General features: G+C 40.6%; 1 long non-coding RNA gene across 2 annotated transcripts in view; it reads right to left on the bottom strand.

Annotated features, from left to right (window-relative positions):
• Window positions 1-13879, bottom strand: part of LOC117960448 — a 26640-nt gene that overhangs the window by 8281 nt on the left and 4480 nt on the right. Inside the window, exon 4 of one of the 2 annotated variants that reach the window (XR_004660156.1) lies at window positions 7410-7566. The exons of the other annotated variant lie outside the window; for it this stretch is intronic. This is a non-coding gene — a long non-coding RNA (uncharacterized LOC117960448). The remainder of the gene's footprint in view (window positions 1-7409; window positions 7567-13879) is intronic. 2 annotated transcript variants of the gene reach the window in all.

The following is a 13879-nucleotide window of genomic DNA, read 5'->3' as shown; positions in this document are numbered from 1 at the left end:
GCTTACTGGTGACTATTGGACATCGCTAGGTAATCATAGCTATCTTGGAGTAACAGCTCATTACATCGATCAGGAGTGACTGTAATGAGAACTGATGAGAGGCATATGGCTGACGTATGCGCGATGTGGCGGGTCAGTGAGAAAGTGAGCCCGCTGAACACACACAGTGCTAGAAATATGATTGCCGCTTCGAAACAGCTACCATTCGAACACCTGCCGTGCAGGGCTCATAGTATTCATCGCTCAGTCACAGTGTCTCACAAAACAGTGCATTTGACGGTGCACTTGCTAAATGTCTCAAAGTGGTTGGCCACTTCAAACATAGCCCACCTAATACTGCTGAACTCAAGACACTGCAAGTTGACTGTCAACATCATCAGAAATTATTTTGTTTTTTGTTCCACTTTACATTCAATAATTTTAAGTAACTTCTTGACTACAAATGCAGTAAGTGGGCACCCAGATAGCTCAGTTGGTAGAGCGGGTGCCCATATATAGAGATTTACTCCTCGACGCAGCCGGCCCGGGTTTGAATCCAGCCTGCGGCCCTTTGCTGCATGTCACTCCCCCTCTCTCTCCCCTTTCTTAACTTCAACTGTCCTGTCCATTAAAGGCCTAAAATGCCCCAAAAAATAATCTTAAAAAAAAAAAAATGCAGTAGGTGACAGCCAGTCAATAAAACCCCCTTGAGATCAATTGGTCTAGTTTTTACTTAAGTACATTATGTATGAATGACAACGTGTCATTACATTTGATAATCTCATTTAACTTCAATTGGAATGGATTTGAAATAGAATTAAAAAAATGCGATTAATCGTGAGTTAACTCACCATTACTATGCGATTAATCAACTAAAAAATGTTGATTGTTTGACAGCCCTAATATATATATATATATATATAAATATATATATATGCGCCAAATAAAAAAATTGTATTCATGTGCGATACATTGCACTACTACTACTACTACTACTACTACTACTAACACTGAATGAGTATACTTGTGTTTATTGTTATATGTGTATCATTAGTGTTTTAAAGAACTAAACCTATAGGGTTGTGAGTATGTAACACTTGTGCTTAATATGTTTGGTAACCCTAAAATCGCATGTGGCCCCAGCCTGGCCCCCTCCGTTTGAAATGGACTAGATCTGTTCCTGAAAGTCAGTACTTTAGTGTTCTCTTTAGTCATTTTTAAAGAATGCCTCCCGACTTCCAAGTGAGACATTTTTTAACAAGAGTAATGAGTACAATGAACTGTCCTTTAGGAAAGCAAGCCACATTACTCTGGACTGTACCTGGTCAAAATAGAAACCTTTTATAAAACTTGGACTGGTAGGATACACCTTCACTCATCAAATTGTGTGGGAGAACCATGCCAAAATACACTAATTTTGATGTTGCTAAAGTTGGAAAAGGAAAGATTGTGAGTTAACTTTGAAAAAAAAAAAGTTTTGGATAAGGAATATTAATAAGTACTATGAATATTTTCTTTGTAATCTTTTAACCAAGAGATGATTTAGTTTTTTTAACAAGTCCAAACTTAATCAGAATTTAAGTAATTACTAAAATACAAAATAGTAAAATACTAGAATTATCCATGAGACAACTTTAAGCGTCTTCTTACAAAAAAAGAAAAAATGCAAGTATGCCAAGAATCACATTTCCAAACTCCATGAAAGTGCATGAAAGTCATGCTGAAACTGGCATGAACACCAGAGGTTAATCAGGAGTGCAGGTAAATCATTTCATTGCCTTCAACTACAGTTTGGTCCAAAGAAAACAAACCGTAAGCACTATTCAAGCCATCAGAGAGATACAGTCTTACACTCATTCTTCTCTCACAGAAACATTTTAGCATTTAACAGCACCAGCGGCCTTTTCCCAAATACTGATCACCAACTTCATCAGCTGGAACATCATTATGTAGATAGTGTTCTGAATTCCTATCTGCAATTTTCAGACGCACCCTTATTAGGCCGCAGCTCTGATTTATTCTCACTGATGCTGTAGATCAATCTAAATGATGCCTTTCATTTCATGGGTTGTTTGGAATGATGCATGTCAGCGCTCTTTAATTGAGATGTCCAGCCCCTCCCCAGTGTCCCCTCCTGACATTTACTGGGGGTTCCGAGGAAATAGAGAATTTGCATATCAAACACTGGTTGAACCATTCTCCTGGGAAACACATTTTTTCTCCTAATAGTATAGTTTTCTTTTCTTTGTTGTTTGTTAAGTATCTCTCGCATCATGATTATTTCATTATTTTTAAATGAATGTGTCGGGAATGTTTACCGCAGGGGGGTGGGGGTGGGGGGGGTGGGGGGTGGGGGGGGGGGGGGGGGGGGGGGGGGGGGGGGGGGGGGGGGGGGGGGGGGGGGGGGGGGGGGGGGGGGGGGGGGGGGTGACGTGAGGAGTCAGGAGGATCTGAGGGATGCTGTTTTGAAGTTCGCTAAACAGCGCGGTACACATGTTGGGAAGAGTCCAAAGTTCAAGTAAGAATTTAAAATCTACATCAGAATATCTAAAAAGGACAGAATACACACTGAAAACACACATTTCATACAACATAAACATTTGATAATGTCAAATGACAAACTGGGCGTCTCGGCACATGCATGAATCAGTACTGCTCAGATCAGATCCACGTCAACCACCATGTCAATCTTTTCTTTCTTGTGGTAAGATACACCACCACCACATGTGGCAACACCCCCCTCTCTTCACCCGTCACCACAACTAGCCTTCATGAATAATTAAAGATTTAATCTGTGCTATTTTCAAAAGGTCAGAGGCACAACAAAGACAGAGAAATGCCAGTCCTTCCTCTGCAGGAACGCATTCAGCAATCACTCCACACTAGGTTTATGTTTTCACCTGAACGCTCCATCAAGGGGGCCTACAGATATGATGTGTATGGAGGGAGGTGAAGTGGAGTGAGGAAGAAGGGGTGGGAAGGCCATCATGACCAAACAATCCTAAATTTGCCATTGTTGCAAAAACACCTCATGAATTTTTCATCCTTTCGTCTGGAACTGGGCAGGAGTGAGGTCCAGGGGAGCCGTTGTGTCCCTGAGTCCTGAGCTGCTATACTCAGTGACAACCCGGAGAGGACAGCCCTTCTTAGCCTGGCCACAGGTCTGGAGCAAGAGGCCACGCACACTTTCATGCATAAATGTCTGCTTCATGCATTAAATGGATATGGTCCTGATGGATTTTTTCTCCTGATGCATTATCAATGAGACCTGCTCTCTGCATCACAGCCCCAGCACAAGACAGAAAGGGCTCTATCATTTATTTCTCTCTTCAGGGCTTCTCTCCACTAAGAAACCAACAGATATTTAAAGAGACACCTCAAGATGCAGTGAGGCGCCATTGAAGGTGTTGTATGTTTTGCAAAACTGAAAAGGTGCAAATAATAATTAGAAACTATTTCTTCCGCTTCTCATCATGGGCACAATGCAGTACATCATCAAGTACAGCTGATTGAAGTTGCATTTGACGTTTCAAATCTCTTTTTATTGTTTCCCCTTCTTTAGACGTACATTATGCCAAAGTTGTCAAACTAAGTCAGACTTACTGAATATGTAGGAGTTCTAAAATCATATTCATATGTCGTCCACTCTGTTGGTGCAGCTGCCTCATCTGCTTGTTCTCCCCCTCAGATTTCAGCTCAGAGTTGAAGGTTTAATCCACCCTGGAAGTAAACTGTGTCTCTTATACTCCCACTTCATGACACAGTTGACTAGTACTTCCTTTGTGCTGTCTCCTCAATAAAACTAGATGAGTGTGATGCTGTCAGCCAGATATGAAAAGCTGATTGTATTCATCTTGCAAACAGACTGTTCAAGACTTTGATTTGGTTTGATGTTGTTTGTGCCTTTCTAGTCAAACAAGGCATCACGGACCGATGGAGGACTTGTTTCAGGAATGTTTTTTATATATAAATTAGGTAATTATCATCTGAATTACTGTCTGCCTGCCAAACCAGCACCTCTCCTCCACACATGTTCTTACTATTTCACGAACAATCTCAGTTCAATCGCTAACCCAAATATCTTTCCCATCTTCTTTTAAAAGTAGCCTTTGTTCTGCACACTGCTTCTAGCTATTGCCTTCTTTTGTCCTTATTTCGAGTTGTTTGGTGAATATAGGTGGTAGGAAGGGGCATCAGACTGGGGGGGAAATGGGGATGGAGTTCCCAGGGCCCTCATGTAAGGAGGACCCAAAATGATGCTAGAATAAATAGCTGTGGATGCGGGGAGGGGCCAAAGAAAATGCCTTTCTACAGGGCCCAGAAATTTGCACTAAACCCCTGATGGTAGGTAAGAAAAACAAGGAGACAGAAAAGGTGATGAACGTCGCGGGCCAGACAGTAAAGAATACATTGTCGCACCGACACCTCACCCGCAGTGCGTCCTGTTGTTCCTGTTCTCTTTGAAAGATCCCTCTCTCATTCACTACTTAATCTTCCCCCAAGCTTGTTCACACTGCCTGTGCTTGTTATTTGTCATTCGAGCCATCTATCTGGTGTTCTTGAGTGATATCTGATAGCATTAATTAATACATAATGAGTCACAGTGCCTGTTAGTGCCTGATACTCACCTACTGCCTTTGGGTCTGAGGGGTGTTTAGTTGTCAGAGGTTGTGTCTGATGTCCTCTGTTTGTAGCACTCACTGTTTTTAACCTCTATTCTGCCTTTGAGTTACCATGTTTCTGTCAGACAGCAAACCCAGCTTGGCAGGCCCAAAACAGCCGGCCTTCCTATAAAACATTCCCTAACTGCAGTGTAGTGGCACCAATGCGGAAAGGTCACTCAAGAATGATCGGTTTAGTCGGGTAAAGCTCCACACATCAACACGCCTCTCTATAATAAATAAATACGTTCCCCACAGACCTGCTTCTGGTAGCCCTTCCTTTCTTAAATAGAAAAAAACTCCCATTGTTGCATGTTGTCCCTACAGAATATGGCATTAAAGCAAAAAGTAGCACCATACAAGCCAGTAAATGCCATCCAAGATGACGTCACTGATTGTACCATTAAAAAAGTGGCAGTTCGTCCAAAACCAAAGAAAATTTATTTTTACTCTTAGGAAGAGTGTGCTCTGATTTTATTTGTCAAGGTTTTGAAGATACTATTAACCATAGCTTACTCATTTTTAAAATGACTCAGAGTTTTGTGGCAATCAAAGATCCGAAAATATGGATTTGTAAATATCAACGTGTCTTTCCCAATGTACACAATCTGTAAAAAAATAAATCACAGAATTGATTATGTTCTTTCTTCTACTCAGGACTAACCAGCTTGAAGACGGGATTTGGTAAAAAAAATAGAAGTTCTCAATAAAAAGATCACAATGTGGTCTGTGGATTCCTATAAATCACCATGTCATTGTATCTGAAAAGAAGCATGCATGTCGACTTTTTCTCATTTAATTCTTTGATGCTTTGAGCGCCAAAAAGGGCTCATTACATAGGGATGAAGTACTACTGATATCACCAGACTCCTCCAAGTCACATTGCAGAAGTGTGCAATTATGTTCAGTGGATGATGGTGAATGACAGCTACAGGCATTTAATGAACTGCGAGAGAAGACTTTTACAGTGCATGACCTACAGGAAAAGGTCTCTGTGTCTACTTCTCCTAACTATAGCTCTTTGTTGGTTACCTCTTTTGCTCACACTACCTCACCTGCCAGACTCAGTGGGCTAGGTAATTATACAAGCACGCGAATATGGATGTGCACCAGAGACAAATGGTATTGTGCAAGTCTCAGCCCTTTGGCTTTGAATCTGCATGAAAAGAGACTTTGTTTTTAAGGACAGTTCTCTTAAGTATACTGCAGTGGTGCAGTAAGAAGAGTCTGTTTAAATAGTCATTCACTTTGCATAGTGTCTTTGCAGCATTAACCTTATCATTTTATCTTCTGCAATTGTGGGATGTTTAAAGCACACAGACGTAACTCAGGCCATTAGAAAGTAATCACAGGGGATCTGATTCAATGGACTAGGAAGGGCTGCTTGGAGGGCCAGCAAAACAAATCACATAACACCTCAATTAACACCAGGTGATGAAGTTTCATTCTCAGCAATAAAACTCTCTGTCTCTCTCATTAACATACTGTCTGCATGCAAATAATCTACATACTGTACATCTGATGAAGTGAGAGCAAACAGACTAGAAAGGAGAGGCACATTTACTGCAAATGTATAATCGCAGCTTGAGCCAAGCTAGTTACAGTACAGAACGGCAGCGTCTCTCTCTGACCCCGGCCGTCTCACTTGGTTAATTATGAAATGCTGCATCTGGCTCAGAGGGCAGCAGGATGATAAGTCCACCCTGTGGAGCAGCTGGTGTTCCCATCATGAGACAAGGACAGTCTCACGGAGTGCCCACTGTACAGCTCAGGGCCAATTACCCACCTGCTGCATGACTGCAGCTCAGGGGTGTCACTTCATGCAAATACCACTCCCATAATTGCTGTTGTTTCCCCAGTATGAGAGTTCTGAAAATGCGATCTTAGCAGGTTTTAAAAGCCACTCCGATTAGATCATGTAACTGGTCAACTTTGTTCAGATCGTTAGCTTTAGGAGCAGGAACAGGGTGCAAAGTACGAGGGCTCTAGGGGGAGCTCGGCTCCCCTTAATAAGAAAGGGCTCCCCTGAAAACATGATTTGTAAAATTTTGGGGGGTCTCTGAAAATATTGACAATTTGACATGCAATTTCAGTTTTGTGTAATGTGATCATCGTGGATTATTATGTGTACAAATTCAAAAACATCATTCATTCATGCATCACGGCAATTTAAACCTAATTCACTTCAATAAAGGTAACTATACATGCTATTATTGTCATGAGCATAAACGCGTGGTGGCGCTGCGGTGCAAATACAACTCATGTTTAGTATGTGTTAACTCAAAGATTCGTAGGAAAAAATAAAACGGAGGCCATTAATCGGCGCGCAAAGTCCTTGAAATCCATACTGCAGCTAGCATCATTTAGCCATGGCAAAAAGACAGGCTGATGCGTTGTGTATAGACGGTTTGTGGGTGGCTGTTTGTTGTCAGACCAATCAACTCCTGTTGATAAAGTATAATAGGGTAAATCCTGTTTAGTGCAGAAGTTACTGTAAGTCAAAACTACACAACCCCCCAGTATAAAACAGCCATTAAAAAAAAAAATCTGTGAACTTTTGGTAAATTGGCTTTAATTATACCCGTTGAAACTTAGTTTTGCAACTTAGTTTTTCCGTATTTGAAATCAATGTTTAATTTGTGTGACTAAAATCATCAACGGACACAGCTGTATTGTTATTCCATTGTTCTAGCCAGGGAAGACTGCAAAACAGTAAAAAAAAGTGATAAAGACATACAACCGTAGAAGGAGCACTTACTATTTCATTACCTGCTTTGTTATCACTGTCACTATCTGTTTTTCACACTGGTTAGTGCAGCGCGCTGAAATGACGTTTCTCCTGTTCATTTCAAAGTCAATTCCAGAGGCTGAATAGCGCTCTCCTTCTCTATGCCAATATTTCCTTCCGGACATTGCATGAAGGGTTCTGAAAGAAGGGAGCAAATCAAGGTCAGAGAAAAAATGACAGATGTAGATGCTAGAAGGTTAAGACCAGTACTCTCTTATGACCATCATGACAATCCATGACAGCCGTTATTGCTGGAGAGATTCAACGATTCAAAGATTTGACGAGTTGTGCAAAAGAGAAAAAAAAACAAGGCTTGGTCTCAAAGGGTTGCTTTCTGAAATTGTCTTGCAAATTAAATGTACATATGTTCAATAATTAAAGCAGAAGCCATGTGTTCAGCAGCACAGTGTGGTACCAATCTTATTAGTATAAGAGCTATGCCCAAAAATATGTTCATCTTCATTCTGCCCCAACTCTAACTAACCCTCAGCTCTATGCTTCAGCTGGCTTTTGCCTACAAACATATTAGTGAAGATGATGATGAGTGACAGCGACTTTTACATCTCGCCCCAATTAGCGAGCCACCCTTGTTCCCTCTCAACATTTACTGTAGGCGGAGGGTTGACACATGCCCATCAGTCGCTCCTTTTCCCCCCTCTCTCTGTCTGCACGCAAACCTCCCCCCTTGCCTCCAGGCTTACAGGCTGTTGCCACCGGTGTCACAGCCATCATTCTCAATGTCCATTTCCCCTTTTTCAACTGCAGACTGAGACTCAGAACAGCACGTCCAACCAGCACTTACACATTTCTTTGCAGAATTAAATCAATCTTCCCTTACCAATGAATGGGTGAGTGTCGTTCTAAATAGGGATTACATTGCTATGGTTTCCTGCTCTCCTGGACAGACATGAAAATAGTAAACTGTAGTACCAGAAGTATTCACACACAATATTTCAAAGCTTCAATCAGAAGATACATGTGTAGCAGTCGGCTGAATACCCATGGTGACGGTAGCCATGAGCACATGAGCAGACAGACTACAGGAATGCAATTCCCCAGGTCTGAGCAGAGGCAGAGCGCTACTCAATAAAATCAAGAGGTTTTAGAACTTCAGCTTTTAGCGCCAAATCAAAAGCATGGGTTTGAAAAAAATCACTTAATGGTGTGAGTTTGTTTTACTGTAGCTGAGACATGGACTGTGGGGACTGATGTGATCAGAAGGAGGTGGATGTGATCAGTATACAGTAAGTAAAAGATGATATGGTGCATTTAACTTATTTTGTGTGTTGTTTTTTTTTATCACTCATCTTTTTCCTTTTTTTGCTTTTTGACTCTTGAGCTGCTGAAACTGGTGTGGGATCAATAAAGTTTCAATCTTATCCTATGTTGAAATTCAAAGATATACAGACAAAATATTCAACCAATTCAAACTGGCAGACGTACTTCATACAACAACAATCAGCCCAATCCCTACTGTGTTTCTTTAAAGAACGTGCCAGACAGAAATACTGTGTTAAATGCACCCATTTGTTTTATTGATCTCTCTTTCATGGGGTTAAAGTGAACCCATTTACTTCCTTCTTTGCTCTGAGGGTTTCCTGTATTGACTTGTTCTTCTTTGGGACTCTTCCAAAGTGAGAGTACTGAGAGTAAAGTGAATTGTAAACACTGTAAAGTCCATAGATAAGCAGAAGTGTCAAAGAACACAGAGGCATTTAATTCCATGTCTATTCAATTAAAAACATGTAAATATACTGTAGGTCTAAAGGACTATCTGCTGCTTTTGAAGGAAATGATTGGAGCTGATGTGAATAGCTTTTACTGAGGAACTTCTCCTGCTGATACGGTCTTCATCCTACTGAAATTACATTCATCCAGCTCAAACCTCCTCTCCACATTTACACCCCCAGTTTGCAATAGGGTTGTATTTACAACCAGTTTAAGGAAAGGCATGAGTGTCAAGGTCTCACCATGTGTTGCCTCACACATGCCGGGATAAAACCTGCAGTGAAGTAACAAGGAGTCACAGCTTTGCATGGCTTATAAGGCTTATTAGCATTCCTCCCCAACTGACAGTCGAAGAATAACAAATATTGAACGTGACTTTTAAACACAGTAACTGTGATATTCCCATTTGAGGACTGTGTGTTGCAAATGAGGTGAACGGCAGTGTGTTCTAATGTGGATTGATACTCTCATAATAAATGCTAGACTATGCAGGCTTAAAAAAAAAGTCCCTTTAGCTATCTGTCTTGCTCTTTTTATTTCGCTTTCATTTTTCGTACTAATGCAAATTTGATTGCATGGCAGACCAGCTCTAAGCACAACCAGTCCACTTTTCTCGTGGACTGACATGCTGATATGCATGGATATGAATGACTAAACATGAGTTTATTTGTGTATGTTTTATCATTGTCTCATATTTTTGCATATTGTGTATTTTTCTTTTTTTTAACTCAGGCAATTTTTATTGTGTCACTTTTTAATCAACTTTTGTTGAATCAAAATAGTAGTGCGTTGCAAAATGAATAGCCAACCTCCAACATGTTCCACTGAGAAAGTCTGATTATTTCATCTGAGTTTCAAAAGTCATGCATTGATTTGAAAAGTGTTTAATCTACTTTTGGGCAACAACACAAAAACAAGTCAATACTTCAAACTAAAGGCCCTGAGACAATCAGCAACTTCGATCACCAGCCTGGAAATGTTTTACATCTCATGTCCTTAAAAAAGACCTTTTCAACATAAAGGAAGCACAAAGCCACAAACATCCTTGTAACAATAAATTATACCCCGTCTACCACTAAAATTCAACGCCGCTCTCAATTAATCAGCCTTTTACATCAAAAACAAATTGTCTGCAGACTTGTTATTTTTCAAACAACTGTAAACAAATGGGAAATGGAACATCCACATACCCCTTAATCATGGACATGGTTGCTGCTCTAAACTCTCTAAACTCTTTCGTTACTATTTCTTACTTTCCCAAGACTTTTGTTTCTGTATGTAACCATGTCTTCCTTGCAAAAAAATCATTGATCAAACTAATTATGTAGAGTACCTGCACTCACAAGACACATGCAGTGTACAAGTACAACGTGGAACACCTCCCTCATATATCCTCATTTGTTCCTTTTCTTGACAGCCCAGCTCCTGCAAAACTCTTTACTTTAACAGCAGGAAAATGGTTGTCTGCGCCACCTCAGCCGTGTGTCTACAAGACAACATTTTCTCCACCCAATCCTGAACACGGCAAACTCCAATCTATCCTCCCAGACACATTTGCCCAGTGTGACAATGACTTCAGAATGGCCCAGTGTGGCAGGAGAGACCATCCGTTAAAATCAGCCCATGACGGTCCATACATCAACCACCCTGGAGAGGAGCTGGCTTCCATGAGGTCCAGCCTTTTTTCCTGGCTGTCCAGCTACCTATCTGGAAGGCTGACGGACGACATCAAGAAGATTTAGTGCAGAGTCCCAGTAGCCCTGGTCGGGACAATCCCCGCCAGATAGGAAACTGTAATTACAGCTGGGTGGGAGGCTCGCCGGGAGTCTGGAGCCTTGCAGAGATTTGATGTCATAAGGCCAATAGATTCCTGGGTGCCTAGAACAAATGGTTGCCTCCAGTTGTCAGAGCAGAAAAAAGAACTACAGATTTGGGCATGTTTGACTTTAGAGGAGGTGATTTACTGTTTTAGCGGTCTCCTTAGTGAAATAATTCTACCTAGACGAGAATATTATGACTTTGAGTTCACATTTTGACTCATGTATGAGCTATTCAGCATTAATACCACTTCAGCAAAGTCAATCTTCAACTTCAACTGACTATGCTAATAAACTCAAGTACCTATATTATTTCTGCAGCATATACATATTTAAAATTCCCTCATGGTATGAACAATCTGCTCTTAGGATCAGCACAGTAAAGTAATAATTATAGGCCGAGTAGTGGACGACAGGGGGAAAGAATGGACATATAAATGCAGGACATGCCCTAAGAAGATATTTCCTCTAGCCCTTCCGTGAGTCATTTACAATATCTGCAGGACTTAATTAGGGTCAGCACAGACAATAAAGTGCCAACCTGACCTACAGAGACACAGACATTAACAGCGGGGTCCACACAGCCTCTGGTGATGTCTGCAGCATCATCCATTTCTAAGTCTTCTTGCTTCGTCTTTATTTTTTACCATCTCCCTGTTTCACCTGCCATGTCATTCTGCTGCACCTTTTTACTTTAACCTTTCAAGCCACAATCTCACTTTCTCCCACTCTCTCTATAAATATCTGTCTCTGAGTCTGTCTTTCCCCCACTCTCCCGCTTGCTTTTGATAAGAACAGGGGGATCTCGCATCCCCTGTAGATGTGAACACCCACTCAAGGTTAGTAGTACTGCAGTGGCAGGAGCTAACAGACCAGGGTTTCTACTGCCATACAGGACTAATTGAAGACATTTGTCCAGGTCTGCAGCATTAATAGCCCATGCTGTCAAACACAAATTCATTTCTCTGCTACTAAAACTAAAGCCAAATTGAATTTTACAGTCTATAAACTTTATATACAATGTTATATCTTAGTCGGTCCCCTTTTTCCCCAAAAAGAATACAGCAAAACACAAAGTTTTATATCCTATTTAGCGGAGTGAAAAACACATTATGCATTCTTATCCCTGGCAAAGCAAAAAACAACAATGCCGCCGTATTATGCATTAACCTTTTATGATACTGTCATTTTTTTATGGTCCAAATGGATTGCGCGCTTTGCAGAACTTTAGATAGACCCACTTTCAACTCTCCCTCCTGGCAGCCGACACAAAAAAACAACAGTATCACAGCACATAATATCATTCCCCTGCCATTCCAACATGTGGATGTAAAGAATTTGAGCTTATTCTGCTTGTAAATCTCACTTAATAAAAATGTCAGCAAAGGGATTAAAATTAAAATGCAAATGTAAGATAGCCCGGTAGATACAAAATTCAATATTCCTCTTTTTAATGTTTTTTTTGTTAATGCTGTCTGATGTGGATATTAAAATGAGGTCAGCCAGGCCTGATAAAGAAATTACATGATTTAATGGCACCCCAGGGGAAGTTTAAATATAGCTCTGCATTACAACTGGCTTCCAACAGCACAGCATGACATGAGTTCATCCATAAACACTTCAATACTGAATGGTATTACAGACGTACTGTATTACAGCAACCAAGTACTGCATGTCAGTGAAGACCTGTCCATCTGCTTAAGCAAACGTATTTGCTTTTAATTAAATAGTGCATTATAGGGGTGAGGAAAGTGGCAATATCACAGTGTACTGCATTTAATTGGAGGCTGAGGTGCTGTCCGCTCCATTGCCACTAGGTGGAGGAACAACCCATGTCTCCTGTAGTCTACTCATCAAAACCCAGCATTCTGGACTCTATAAAGTATTTTACAAACACATATAACATTGTTTTTAATTAAATGAATATCCCAAAACAGAAATAAACTCACAAAATTGTGAATATAAGTCTATTAAAACATGCAAGTAGATCAAATATGGCTTAGAATTGATCATGTATTTAAGGAAAGACTATTTTACATGACATTCACATGAAAGCAATTTAGATGGAGACATCCCACTGGGTGTGATGGGCAGCGTATTCCCTTTATACACCGTTTTGCCATTCATCTGTATTCAAGGTGGGAAATCTCTTTTATGGAGGCTTCAAAATAATTTTCCCCAGCACATCTTAAAAAGGGAAACCGCATCTAAAAATAATCCTAAAGGCAGACAAGAGAAGTGAGGGTGAGAAACACAAGGATCAATCCTGTTAGGAAATTAAAACACCAATCAATATCAAACAGGAAGCAAAGAAATAAAGTCCAATCTTCAGTCACGCTGAAAAACATGAAAGATGCTTGCTGAAGTGTAAAATGAAGAATTTCCCCGTGGAGATGAGTTTAATTTTGTGATCCCCCTTAAAGACTGATCAACCTTGGTTAAAGTCACATCGACAGTGTGTTAAACAGCAAGAATATTGGTCGTACTTTGGAACGACTAAATGTCAAATGCTGGGAAACTTCAAATTGCAAATTATAACTACTTAGATGTGCAAACTAAATACAAGACTTAACAAAGCTAAAATGAACAGTGCCATGCCGATTGACATAATTAACGATGCATGACAAATGTTGGTTACATCATGGCAGAAAGCAATCCTGTAGTGAAGGCAGGGAGACACCATCCACTGTGACAGCTCTATTCAAGACTCCAAGCTGAGCTAAGAGGAGGTGAGAGCAGCAGAACTAACTTTAATTTACTAAGACTGCAGAATGCTAGCCTCCATTCAATCATTCACTCTGTAACAGCCAACAACTCCGGATTCACAATATGTACTTTTCTCTCTGCTTCACTCAAATGGCAAACTCCACAATCTCCCAGCATTCTTTTGTGAGCCTTCCTTGTTA

The sequence above is a fragment of the Etheostoma cragini genome, chromosome 17 (genome assembly GCF_013103735.1).
Source record: "Etheostoma cragini isolate CJK2018 chromosome 17, CSU_Ecrag_1.0, whole genome shotgun sequence".
Lineage (NCBI taxonomy): Eukaryota > Metazoa > Chordata > Actinopteri > Perciformes > Percidae > Etheostoma > Etheostoma cragini.
The sequence above is the reverse complement of the archived record's forward strand: the minus strand, read 5'-3'. Positions and strand labels throughout refer to the sequence as shown.